Raw genomic sequence first — 14,465 nt, 5'->3', positions numbered from 1 at the left:
TTCTGCGCCCGGCGACACACAGTGCGCAAACGGACCCCCAGGCACCCAGCACGTGCACAGGGGAGCTGCTGGGGAGACCCCCGAGAAACGCCCAGAGGGGCGGCCTCGTCGGACGCCCCACCCACCTTCTTCCAGTACTACCTTCCACCCACTTTGGCTGCGCCGACCCCGGCCCTCAAGGCTGCACCCCGGGCCCGCTCAGCGCCCCCTCCCCGCCTCGCGGGCTCGCGGCAGCCAGGCGGCCAGCCCGGCCCCTGCCCACCCCCAGCCCAGCCCGGGCGCGCCGCACTGGGCATGCTCCGTAGCCTGGGCAGGTTGGGGCTGCGAGGCGACAGCTCGGGCTCCGGAGCCGGGAGGCGAAAACCGGGAGGGAGACTCGGGGGTTGGGGAGGAAGGATTCGCGGGCCATTGAGGGGCGGCGGGGCCCGGGGCCGGCGACTCGCAGAGCCCGGCGGACGGCGCAGCCAGCGGGCGCTGCCCCGTGGGCTCGCCCGGGAGGGACCTCGGAGACCCCCCGCCCTCCGCCGAGGTAAGGACCGCGAGGCGGGGAGGCGGGGAGGCGGGGAGGCCAGGGAGGGGGGGGGCGGAGGCAGCGGGAGGGCGGGACTGAGGCGCCCGGGAGGGGGCTTGGCGGCAGCTCTTTATGGCGGGGAGGGGGTTGGTGGCGCCGGGAGCAGTAAGTGAGCTGCACCGCAAACAAGATCTCACACACACGCGCGCACACACACGCGCGCACACACTGAGTCTCCAGGCGGCGGCTGTGGCCGCATCCCCAGCAGCAGTTCCAGGCAAAGTGACAGGTAGGAGAAGGCATTTCGGGTCCCGCCCGAGGATGCTCCTGCCCTCCCCAGCCCGCGGGGCTTGTTTGCTTTGGCGGGTGCGTCCCGGACGCGCGCGCGCGCGCACCCGGATGCCCTGCTGGGTACCCAGTGCAGGTGCGGGGTGCTAAGTGCCCTGAGCGCGCGGGAGGCAGGGGACCCCGCCACCAACCCCCTTCCCCTGAAGTCATCACCTACTGGGTTTCCTCAGACTCTCCAGACATTCACCCGCTTTTGGGCTAGAAATAGCTTGGCTCGACGTGTATATGATTATTTTGGTTGGAAATAGTTGGCACCGTGCAACGCATGTAAATGTGTATGCGTGTGGATCTTCTTAACCTCTTCTGGGGAAATGAGAGAAATGATTGACCGTTTGCACTTAAAACTGCACTGACAGGCTCAGCACTCCTTGGGGGCACTGTCTGGGCCTCCTAAAACCGTATCCAGGAAGGAGACAAAAGATTGCCTTATTTTCAGAATTTTAAAGTTGCTTTTTCCTTAACCAATTAGACCCTGCCTATATAGTACAATACTTCGCAGTGTAGACTTTGTAGACTGCCGAATTGAAGTATGAAGATAAGGAATCTCCAATTTCCAAATGTGTCTAAGTGTAACTTCATCTAGAATCATAAAACTACCATTGTTTTAGAAAGAAAGGCGAATCTCTGTTCCATTTCCATAAATATCCACGTATTTGAGAGAAAACTCTTAGCATTTTTCCCCCTTAACTCCTGTGAAGATTCTAGCTGTTGTTCTGAAGCATAGTGTTTGAGATTTAACTCGGGGTAAAGTATTCATGGTAGGTTGTCATGTTTTTGAAACCATCAATGCCATACATGCTGATCTATGAATTTAAGGTATGGCTGTTTAAAGATAGCAGTTTAACAATTTTGTTTGGCTTGTCATTATCTCTAAACATAGGCAGTCATATAACGTCCCAAAATTGAAACTGAATTTCCCTTTTAAAGAGAAATAAGGTTCATAAAATAAACATAACCAGGAAAATCAACTGGTGACTTTACCTGGGTCTTCTCCAAGGAGGTGAAGAAAATGTCCCAAGAACTGTGCTCTTCAGAATAGGAAAACTGTGTATATGTGTAAAATGTTAACTTTTATCTTTTTAGTGTTTTCAAGAAGGTTAGTTTAAAAAGGTGCGGTTGAGCTGAGAACTTAATATTTTGTATTCTTCACACTTCAGTGGCCTAACTTAGAGAATTATAATGTAAGATAAAAAATCTAGCTCAGCAGGAGTGTGTGGTGTAATCCCTGACTGTGTTATGTAATCTAGAATGCTGTTTTTTTTCATAGGACAAATCTTGCATATTTTTCAGCTGGTGTATTGATCTATTATGTCATCTTCCTTTTGAACTACAGAAGTTTAATAAATGATTCCTGTCTTTGGAGAACACCTGTTTTTAGAAAAAAAACAAAATCACATTTAAATGGCGTAGCATTTTTATTAGCATTTTTATGAACCCGGGAATCTTGCTGCTAGAATTAGTAACCTTCGAATGTAACATAGCATAGCTAAGGATACCATGTATTAGATAACTGATTACACTTCCCTCCAACTATATTGTTACTCAGCCATCAGAACTTAGTTTTGATTTAGCTTTGATGATACCACCAGCTCTGAATTAATCCCTGTGGAAATGCTGTTCTACAAGTAACTGTCAAAACAGGATTTCAAAGATTTCCATTTGATCACTGGGTGCACATTTACATCTGTTGGAATAATTCTACCTTTATTTTACAAATGCACACCCACGCAGTGGAGCTTTGTTCTAAAATACTCTTTTGGAAGTTTTATATTTGTGTGCCTGAAAAATGTGAGTGATGTTAAACTCCTTACATGCCCTGGAATCCTGAGGCAGTGTTTTGCCTCATGAGATAATGAAATCGAGACTTTAAAAAAAGTATTACCAAAAAGCTTTTGCAGAAATGAATTTTTAAAATCGGAAATATCTCCTCCCCAGCAGAGACCAGTTGGTGCCTGAATCACTGCAGTTTTGTCTTTTTCAAGAATATATCTAGCTGCCTTTAGATTAATATATATTGCTGATTTTGGCAACATGGGCCAGTTATACTTGGCAATCCCAATGAGAGGGGTATTTTCCTAGGATAGTCCTAAATTCTTTTTAAGTTTGATTTATTAAGAATTGAAATGATGACTGAGTGCTTGCCTTGTGTTCATCCCTACCGGATCCTCTAAGTGAAATTGAACTTCCAGGGACTGTGCTCTGTTTTCCTGGAACCCCTCACATTGACATGCTAATTTGTGAAAGGCTTTGAAATAGGAAAGGTAGCTTCTGGGTTTAGTGTCTGTATTCCCAGGTTTTCTGATGTAACTGGCAAACTCAGATTAATTAGAATTAATGAACAATTTTTACAGATTAGTTTTTAAAAAGTTAGTAATTAGCTACCACATTTGGTTTCTTTTTGTTTTAGAATCATACTTTGAGAATAAATTTTATTTTTTTTTGGATCTGTGCACTTGGGTAATATAGTCCTGGGAAGGAAAGCATGTGTATTTCTTATGTTTTCCACAAATGTCTTTAGTAGCAAACTCAAATATTTTTGGGTGAGCACCTCTAGAGTAAGGGTGAAACAGTATGTTTACAACACTGATGACCCAGGATTTTAATGAATGATGACAATGGGTCCCTGTAAAATTAAGAACTTTTGTGTTTGATGTGCAGAATCAGGTCAAGGACTAATGGAGATGCTTTAATGATCACAGTTGGTGATTTTGTGTCCAGATTGAAGTTCCCCAAATTGATACTTTTCAGTTTATATTAGTGTTTGTCAAAAACCCACTTTTTTTTCTGAGAGGTAGATGTTGCTTCTGAAGCTGATGGGCAGTAGCAGTGGCTCTCTGTTGGGGTTCAAATGTCAAATAGATTTGGGTTAATTCTCAGCACTGACCATTCCACATTTTCCTATTTCCCTGTCATACTCGGGAAATAGAACAATCCTACTTCTTTCTTTTCCTTAGTATTTGTTTTCTGTTTAATAGTTTTCTTTTGATAAACCTCACTGTTTAAAGTAGAATTATTTCCTCAAGTTAGAATACTATTTACCTTGTTATGCCTTAGAATGAAATAAAGGTTTTGCATGTTCAGGGGTTGTGATTCTTTCGCCCCACCAAATATAACAATGGATTCACTTTACTTGCAGTGAAGGTAGAACCCAGTAATGATGCATTACTGAACAGATGGAAACGACGAGATGTTTGCATTGTCCTTGCTAGAATTAAGCCGCTTAAAAAAAAAAAAATCATCCCAGAATGACTTTTATTTGAAAGACCAATTTTATGTGATTGCAAAACCATCTCCAAACCATAGTTTCTAAAAATCTGGTTGGACGTTTCTTTGGATGCTTCTCCTCTGCGAAATTATAGCCCAAGTTCCTAGAGCAGGTGAAAGTAAGAATAGCCTGCCTTTCAGATCGCAGTGAGGAGATCATTATGTTCTGCAGGATAAATGACCAGCTGAGTTTTCTATTTTCCCTGTATGAACTCTATCAACTTTCTTTTCCATTTTCTTTATGGAATCAAAAAAAATTGAAAGGGCCATAAAGCAGAAGGTTTTTCTTAGAAGACCTCTCTCCTCTACTTCATATAAACTTTCAATGAGACTGTCACACACCATGTGACCACAAGATAGTGTTGTTATCTTCTCCCCTTGACTGGGAGTCTCTTTCACAGCTGTTCTCCCATGATCCTTTGGAAAATTCCACCTTCAGCTACTGAAACACCCCTGGGTCAGGCAAATCCTTGCTTTAAGACACATTGCCCTTTTGAAGCACTCTTTTCCTCCCAAACAATTAAAGGATGTTTTTGGCTCCTTGACATGAATGAATCTAAGTAGCCATTTCCTGAGAAACAGGAAGAAAAAAGGTAACTTGAGGTAATTAATTATAAGCAGCGCCTTCAGAGAGGAGCGATCACAGACCCATCTTATATTTGATATCTTTTATTTCCTTGAATAGGAGGAATTCCTCACTTCAGATCTACCCATCCCATCAAGTTCTGAGGATGTAACTTGGTGGGTCTATCAATGTAGCTGGAAAATCTGTATTTGTCTTTACTTTCAGGTGACACTTAGGAGAGCCATTGCTAGACCATGGCATTTAATGAGTTGAATAGAATCACCTATATTACTATGTGAGTCTGTTTTAATATGTATTATTTTGATAAGTATATTTCAATATGATTAGTCTCTGCTGTACTTTTTAAGTATTTAATCTTACTCATTTAAAATATGATGCTAAAAAAAAGCCTAAACAATTCACTAGGTTATAAAGGGGTCCATGAACCACACAAGGTGAAGAACATCTGCTCTAGAAATGCTCACTCTAAGAAGCAGCTGGTGGATGGATGCAGTGGGGATTTCAGTGTGAGTTTGCTTTCAGCAATGTAAAGTCGCTGAGACCTTCAGGCAAGTTGACTGAGATCAAATCCTGACAATGTCCTGTGCTAGCTATGTGGCCCCAATCATCCATCTACTCTGAGCTTCAGTTGTCCTATATGTAAAAGCAGGAGAATAATCCTATAGGGTTCTTCACAGTGCTGCATCATGAATGATTTGGGTAACATGTGACTGACACTCTACAATTGCTAATGCCCTTCTGCTATCAGTGCTGGTAGTGTTATAGCTGATCTTTCTTACTTGCCTCCATAAAGGCAAATAGTATTGATTTATCCATACAGATCAGTCAGTGGAAATTTCTTTAAAACTTAGAAGGAATAATTGCATGGCCACCTTGCAAATACATAATGTTCTTATCCCCCAACTGGACCACCATGAAATGCCAGATCTTCCTTTGGACATGCCTGACTCTGTAACTACATTTGAATAAAGGGATATAGCATTAACTCAATCCTAAGAGCTTCACATCTTTGTGACTGTGGGATTTTGTAATACAACTCAGTGAGCCAGATGCTATCCCCAGGGCATCTGTGTCTCTCTGCTAGGCTTTTAAAAAAGACCATATTAAGCCATTTAGTTCTGGAAGAAGAGAAACATTCACTAGAAGAATTTGGGGATCCCTGAAGTTTAGGGGAGTTGTCATGACTCCTGTTTTCCCACGGGACTTTAGTGGGAACACTCAAATTCACTACTTTGCATAGTAATAACATCAGTGAAACAAAATAGTAGAACATTTGTTGAACACTTAAAAAATATGCTACTCTGTTTAATCCTTCTAATAGCTTTTAAGGTGAGAATTAAAGAATATGCATTTGGGGAAACTGAGGCTGGGAGAGGTGAAGTTCATCATCCTGGGGAGTTAGAGATGGGATTGAATCCCAGGTAGGTGGATTCTAGAACTCCCAGTTTTCAGCCACTGTATTGTGTTACCTGCCAACAAGGGTGGTACAGGCTGCAGAAAGGTACAATAGAAAGTTTTGTGACAATTATTGCAAGTGACTGGGCTGAGATGTGACAGATAAGCTTCTGGCAGCCCTGCTGCCAAGATGGAATTGACATAGAAATTTGAGGGCAATCCTCTTCTCATCCCAGGCGCTTGTTTCTGCACTTGCCTGGGCCAGATATCTGAGGGAGGGAGATTACTGAATACTAGTCTCGGGGAGCAAAAAAAAAAAAAAAAAATCTATCTATCTATCTATCTATCTATCTATCTATCTATCTATCTATCTATCTAAGTATCCTCTTTTCCGGAAGAGTTTCTTATGGTTTCAGTGAGACCACTGTGGACTGGTGCCTTTAAGGGCCAGGCAAGTATGATCCCCAAGGGCACCTGACCAGGTAAGATGTCAGAGACCTCAGGGAGGCATGGGGCTTGTGTCCATTCAAGCCCTTCCTAGGGAGCAGCTGTTGACCAGATCTGCCAGATTTCTACCAGGTGGGCCCATCCAGTGCATATGTGTTTTCAAGAGAAGCATGAAATGCAGATTTATTTGGAGTGTGAAATCTCATTTTAAAATGTTTGGAAATAATTAAAATAGAAACAAACCTGTCAACCTAGGGTGTGGCCAAACCAAGCATATTTCTGGAATGAATTCTGCCCAGTTGTGCCTTTTGTCAAAATTTGAGCCTTTTGTCAAATCTAAGTGCTTGGAAATATCGTGCACTGGAGAATGTCAGTGGCTTTGTTTTGCCCCTCCTCCCTCTTTTTCGTAAATTTTCTGTTAAATTTCTTACAAAGGTTGTTATAGTCATTTATTTTGAGTATACCTAGAGTTCAGATTCTGAATTTCTGCCTAATTTTTCTCTTCCCCATTTTTCTACAATGTGAGCAAATACACAAAGTCAAGATGCAGGATGTGGTTTTCTCTTGTATTTCAAGAATGCCTAAGTGTAGAGAAATGGGTGACTTCATTTCTGGGGACACAGAGGTTCTCTTCCACGTGTCACAGATTTGAACTCTAAACCAGTCACAGGTTGTCTCTCCTGCCATTTGGTTGTTGCTATATTTGTCGCTTAACATATAGAAAGTAGATCTGTTTCTGCAGGTTAGTATTTCAAGGTGCAGTTCTCAGAGCCCTCATTTTCTTTTTTGCTCTTAAACAGGAAGTCATGCTGGATGAAATCAATGTACAGTCCTCTTGAGATGGGTTTCTCTCTTATCTACTGATGTACAATGATGGACAATCACACAGTCCTCTCTGGAATGTCTTTCAAGTTTTTGTTTTAAGTGGTTTAAAAAATGATATAAGGGATACACTAATATGTTCTACTTGAAATGACAATGCAGAATGCAGAAGCAAAATGTAATCTTTCCCATCTACAGCCATCCCCAGATATAACAACAATAGTTTAGAATGTCTCTTTTCCATGCATTTAAACATGTAAGTAAAATACATATCCTTTTTTTAATTACACAAGCTGTATCATACTATATACGTTGTTCTGAGACTTACTTTTATCCACTTAACTGCATATCATGGAGATATTATTATACTGGTATACTAGTTATCTCATTCTTTCTAACATTGCATATAATATGGGAATATGTATATACCATTCTTATTTAACCATTTTCAAATTTTCAGTATTGCACACTGAAAGACTGAAGATCTTTTTCGTAGGTGTTCATGCACACATGTGTAAATTTCTTGTAATTAAATTCCAAGAAATAAACCATTTTGTCAAAAGGGTATGCACATTTTAAATTTTGAGAAAGCAACTGCCAAATTGCCTTTTTAAAAGGTCCCCGTGAAATTTCTATCTCCTAGTACCTCAAATTATGCAGCTGAACATCTCTAACCAAAGTATGCTCCACATTGTTACATCAATTTACTAATTCAGTTAGACTTCAGTTATATACTGTAGACCAGGAAATGACTTTAGAAATAGACCATGTTCTTAAAATTCCTTGACAATACAATACTTAATCTAAAAGAATTTACCAGTTAAGGGACTAATGTAAATGTCCTTTAATAAAGAGAGATATATTGTAGAATCCGAGAGTTGAAAGTCTGTTTTCTGATCAGCTTGGGTAGCTGTGAAACTCTATACTTCTCTTAGAAGGGACATGTCATTAATACTCTTGAATATGTGGCCATAGAAGTGCAGTCCTTCGCAGCCAACACAGAACAGAGGTTGATATTGAGCTGGCCAATTATGTTAATTTCATTGCTAAAAGTCCTGTCTAGTTGTGTTTGTAGCTCTAGATTTCCTAATAAAATCAGGTTTCAGTATCCATGCAATTTGTGGGTTCAGACAACTGAAGACTGAAAGTGTTCAAGTATAAAAGTGTTTTTACTGAACATATGTATACTTTTTTCCTCTTATAAATTATTCCCTAAACAATGCAGTATAACAACTATTTACATTGCATTTGCATTATGTAGGTTATTATAATTAATATGGAAATGATTTAAACTATGCAGGAAGATGTGCATAGGTTAGATAAAATACTACACTACTTTATCTAAATGAGTTGGGTATTTGTGGATTTTGATATCTGTTGGGGGTCTTGGAACCAAACCCCCGTGGATGCTGAGGAACAACTGTATTTAATTATTGAAGAATCCCTTTTTATAGTTTCCTTAGAGAATTAGAAGATTAGAGATAATGGTATCTTATTGAGTTTCCTTTAATAGATACCTGAAATTAATTTTCATGATTTTTAGAAATGATTCATAGACAAAGGAATATGTAAGTTTAAAGCTGTCCTGTATTTTCATTTAGAGAGATATTGGAAAAAATGCAGAAAATCTAGGTCACCAATTTTGAACTTTTTCCAGAAGTGACAACTTTGATAACCAAAATTCTTATCAATAATATAAAGTTAGCTATTGGCTACTTTTCAGAATTTTATGACGTCAACTACAAGAATTTGATTCACCTAAAAGTATCACAATAGCAGGAATAATAAGTCTTGATGTGGATAAATGCAGGAAAACCAAATCTTGTTTCTGTTTTCCAAAGACAGATTTTGTTCTTTCATCTGTTTTTCCAGATATCCATTTTTAAGACAAATTCTGGTTAGTTTGGCAATGACATTCAGATTCTGGTTGTGTGCCTTCTGCATGTTTATTTTTACAGCACACTGTGAATTGTAGAAATATGGTAGGATTCAGTCACATTTCCTTGGCATTGAAACTTTGCATAGTCAAGAAAGTCTGTGATAAATTTTGCTCATGAAAATGTTAAAGTGTTTCACAGTTTACAGACAATTGCTTTGATAATGTCTGTGACAGCCCAAAGGAGGGCACCACCTGGTCACTCTTTAAACCTGTGTCCTTCAGGGCCCTGCTAAGGAATAGACGGCACATGTAAACCAAGTCCATAGAGGACTGCTTAAAAAAGAGACTCTCAAGAACATGTGGGCAGGTGTAGGGACACAATCAGGACGAATACTAAAGAAGGATCTGGCAATGATAAGCAGCTATCACTTCTCCAAGGAAAGGGGCAATAGCTGTGTCCTTTTTTAGAGGGTCATAGTCAATCTGTAGATCCTTTCAGGGAGAGACCAGGGGAATATGTATATCTATGTCACTCTCCTCCTGACTACCAAACTCTGGTAGGTACTTTCTACTAGTTGAACTCAAAGAAGCCTGAAGGGTGAGGGTGGAAGAGGTTGACCAATGGATCTGGGGGGGGGGGGAGGGGACAGATGGCAGACCCCACCCACTTGCCCTTCCAGAATAAAGGTGTGCATGGGTGAGAGTTCAGACCGGGATGGATAACTTGTAGTCTGGTTTTGAGGACAAAAGAAAATAAAACTGCAGTTACAATGATTAAATTGAAAAAAGGAAAAAAAAAGAAAACTGGGCATGTTCCACAGTGCCACATGGCTGGTATCAGTAGGATTTGCAGTTGGCCTTATAAGTGACATTCTTGGGAATTGCATAGGATGGGAAACTTTTTGTATTTATTTGATGAAATGGAAAAAATGTAGGCTTAGAGATAGAAGAGATTCATAAAGTCTGTCAACATGGAGTTGGATACCTAAGATATAATTCCTTTGCTTTTAATATTTTATGAAAATATTTTATCTGAAATGTCAGGTACCTAGGGAAAGAGACTAGGAGGAAATTAAGGTTATTAACAGTAATTTTCCTTCAAAGAAGTCAATTTAACTAAATCATTAGCATCACTGAGTTGAAACGAACCAGCTGTATTTTCCATTTGTTTGGCAGGTCAGTAAGACTCTGACTTGGTCTTATCTATTCTCTCGTTTTCTTGGTCCTGTTGTTGGAGAAGGTGAAGGCTGTTCTGTTTGGGATATGTGCTTGTTAAGCAGTGACACTTGATGAGAATCATAAAATCATGCTGGAAAGAGTTCATCTTTTCTTACATCCAAATTTTATGGTGTAAGAAACTAAAGCACTATTAGCAGCTGCTGCTATGCAAGTTCCAGAGTTGGCAACTCTGGGGATGTCACATCACTACTCTAACCTGAAGGAATTGCATCAGATTAATTCATTCTTGCTGTTATTATTGTAGATCTCCAAAGTCCCTAATTCCTAGAGCTTTCTTGCCCTTGCATGCAAAGTTATTTTCATATTAGGGCAGAGCTTCATGAGAGCTTCTTCCACTATTCAGCCCTTGAAATGGTGTTCCTTGTAAACATCTACATAGCACTTGATTCTGCTCATTCTAGACTTTTTCTGTAAGAAAACTCATTCATTTCCACCTATTTGAGGGAGACTCCTCCATCTCTGACCTCCTTTCTGAGCTTCAGATAACATTCCTTAGTCTGTTACAGATTTTGACCCTGAAATCTTATGGGTGCTCCAAGTCAGGGTGGCTAAAACAGGAATCCTCGACTTCACTACCTGTGTATGTCCAGGGATTCTAATCTTTGTAAAACAAGTCACCCATCTGTGGAGTCTACCCCATTACAATGTCTCATTTCTGTCTGCTTTTCTCTATTCCAGTTGCTACTGCCTGTTCATATCATTATTTGATGCCTGATTGTTCTGTGAATGGTTCAGTCTGCCTCCCTGTCTCTCCGTCATTCATTCCATGATGTATTCCATTGGTTATTAAATGAACATCAGGAACTCTTAACAATGGTGGAGTTGGAGCTCTTTTCCTTGGGTTAACAGTTTCCTGGAGGAAACTGACATGTAAATAGCAACTTTACAAGTTGACATCTTTGCCTCTTGACTCCATTCCCCACAGTCAGCTAAAGTAATTTGTGCAAAATCAATCTTATAGCATTACCTCTGAAATATTCAACAGCACCTTATGGCTTTTAGAAAGAATTTGTTTCCCTAATTTGCCAGATGCAAATCCATGGCCTGAACCTTACAATGAAGTCTCAACTCCTTTATTAGTATTGCCTGTACTAAGCTTTATTAAAATTCAAGAACGACAAGGCTGTGGCCACTGTTTCTTTGCTGACTTTGTACTCAATCCCATTCTTTAACTGAATCCTATAGGCCTGTAAGAGCCTGTACAGTTGCCATCTTCTCTGCAGAGCAGTCCTTGGTCAGCCACAATCCTGGTGTATGCCCCACTTTGTTCTTCTTGTTGAATGAACTGCAAGTCCTAGCTACAACAGGACCCTCTTGGGGAGTGGGAAAATCTGGTGCATATTAGAGACCAAGTTAATGTCTCTTAGATGAATGAAAAAGTAAATGCTGTTATTGCTTATTCTGCAGGATGGGTAAATTAGAAAAGCAATGAGTGAGTAAGCAACAGAGATGTCATATTTAATAAAATGAAGCCATCTATAGACTCATTACAGAGGCAAAAATTTTCCGTGATTATTTATACTGGTGGCTGAAAAAGTGGCAGAACGATCAATTTGGAGAGATGATCAGTCATTTGAAAACTCTATATTCGTTATTTCTAATAACAGAAATCTCGACGTAGTAATATATTAATATACTACATCCAGAGGAGACATTTCCCTGAAGATAGTTTATCATATATTCCTGTGGGCACATATTCACATTGTTTTTTTTCTATTTTGTAAGTTCAATTTTAATCAAGTTATGCTTATTTTTCTTACAGTGTGCAATAGCTTTGACTCAGAAAAATTTCTTTACTTCAAACTTGGCTGGATATTTAGGGGAGAAAAGAGTTTGTTTAGTCAGATTATTTTATTAAGTGGGATTCTTGGTAATCTAAAATGCTTTGTGTTTATTTTTCTGGTAGCATTTTATTTTCAAAATGACCTGCAAACATACCAGTGCCAAATAGAGAAAACTGTTAATGAATTGAGGGAGACTTTCTGCTGAATATTGGTTTTGAAAGAGCACCTTTCATAGTTTCAGAATGAGAAGGGAGCTTTTTATTTCTAATGGTTTGAATCTTGTGCAAAATGTGGCTTTAACAGTTGATCTCAGGCCCCTCTCTCCAGGCCTGCAGTGTCAATAATGTTTAAGAGGTTCCTTCATTACAAAGTGGCATTTTTTTTGTTTACTAAATTCATTTTAAAAATGTGTTTAAAAAATGCTGGCTGAGTATATTAATTATTAAATATATCATTGTTCAAGTTTCAATGGAGACAGCATTGAGGAGGATTCTAGTTTGGTTACTGCAGCTTCTCTGAAAATACTTCACAATAACATTTAGAAACACAGAGAATATTTCTTTTTTTTATTTAGAGCCTTTTTAGACCTGTGAGGCCCTCTGAGAATCATAAGCCTGGCCTCATTCTGTCCATTTTTCATTCTCTTTGAAAGAATTTCAAAGTCACCGGTTAAAGTTCTTTTCCATCTGTCAGAAGTAACATACAGGGGATTTTTCATGCAGATACCAAAGAAAAAGGAAGAAATTCAAATGCTCAGATGATTTGAGTGCTAATATCTATCCTCAAGGTGATGACTCTGAGTGCCAGACTCTTCTGAACTGTTCAGTTGCATATTAATTTTTATTTTCTAAGTATGAATTTTATAAACAGGGCAGACCACCAGGTCTTCCACAAAGATTGATAAGCAGGAGGAAACCATACCTTGATTCAAAGCAGGAGATGTCTTTTGAAAACCTTTTGGAAATGTACCACTTTTTACTGAACTGAGGTGCTCCGAGCTTTGTTGGAGAGGTGAGAGCATTCATTATCTTTAAGGCATGCCTCATTTCTCAACAGGGTTCCTGGACTAGAATATTTCCAGAGAAATTTCTGCCCAAAAGGTGAGAGCAGCATTTTTTATTGCAGAAGGGACAGGATGGTAGGTGCGCAGGACCTCCTGAACCACTGTGTCCTGCCTTCACACAAGGTGTGAGACCTCAGAATGCAAGTTTCAGACACATACCAGCACAAGTGACAGCTGGAGACGGCAGGTGTCCCAGCCCCACTGTGGAATGGGAGACATGAAAAGCCGTGCTATGAAGTAATGGAGGCAGGAAGTTTTCTGATACTTTTTGAATATCTTTAAGGTAAATGTGTGATATTTTAGAAGGTTGAGATTTTCCAGGACCCAGCCCACCCTCCGTTGTCCTTCAGGCTTAGGCAGCAAATACAGCCCATTTTTATTTTCTTAGCAATTCTCCAGATTAGACATGACTATCATCATTTGATATTAAGAAAACTGGTGATTAAAGCATTTTTTTTTCAAGGTCACATGGTTTATCAGTGAGTGGGTACAGATAGGAATCAAAACAAGGTTGACCTGAATTTACTCAGATTCTTCTATATGGCTGTACGCGTACAGACGAAAGGCCATATGAGGACACGATGAGAAGGTGGCAGTCTTTGAAGCCAAGGAGAGAGGTCGAAGTAGAAACCAAGCCTGCTCACACCTTCATCTGAAACTTCTAGCCTTCAAATCTGTGATAACATTGTGGTTGTGTAAGCCACCCACTTTGTGGTATTTTTGTTATGGCAGCCACCAAAAGCTTATACAGTGGGACTTTTTTTTTTTTTTTTTAAACATGCATTTGAAAGCAGTTCCATTAAAACAGTAACCAAAACAAATATTTTATAGTAGAAAATAATATAAATGATTTATTAGTTCTACATTTTTTAATGAATTTATAAATGCTGTCCCTATAGCACTCATGGTCTTATGCTCTGTTTACCTATTTAATATTCAGTGTGTCACCTCAGCACCCGCACACACCCACACACACTAATTCACACATACACTCTGGGCTCCCTTGGGCTAAACATGCCTATTTCAGTTTCTTCATTCAGTGTACCATATTATTTAACACAAAGTATGCACTTTATGTTTGCCTATTGAATAAATTATTCCAAGGAATGTACCTGGCAATTTAGGAA

At 39.8% G+C, this 14,465-nt stretch overlaps 1 protein-coding gene across 5 annotated transcripts in view; it reads left to right on the top strand.

Moving 5' to 3' along the window:
• Positions 1–203: 203 nt before the first annotated feature.
• Plcb4 (phospholipase C beta 4) overlaps positions 204–14,465 on the top strand; it is a 399,208-nt gene continuing 384,946 nt past the window's right edge. For 3 of the 5 annotated variants that reach the window (XM_026385783.2, XM_077799625.1, XM_026385781.2), the window contains exon 1: positions 204–529. The gene's annotated coding sequence lies outside the window, so the exon portion shown is untranslated. Of the gene's footprint in view, positions 530–667; positions 801–14,465 lie in introns of those variants that run through there. The other 2 variants (XM_026385784.2, XM_026385782.2) reach the window with 1 other exon arrangement.

The sequence above is a fragment of the Urocitellus parryii genome, chromosome 6 (assembly GCF_045843805.1).
Source record: "Urocitellus parryii isolate mUroPar1 chromosome 6, mUroPar1.hap1, whole genome shotgun sequence".
Taxonomy (NCBI): domain Eukaryota; kingdom Metazoa; phylum Chordata; class Mammalia; order Rodentia; family Sciuridae; genus Urocitellus; species Urocitellus parryii.
This window is presented reverse-complemented; position numbering and strand designations above follow the sequence as displayed.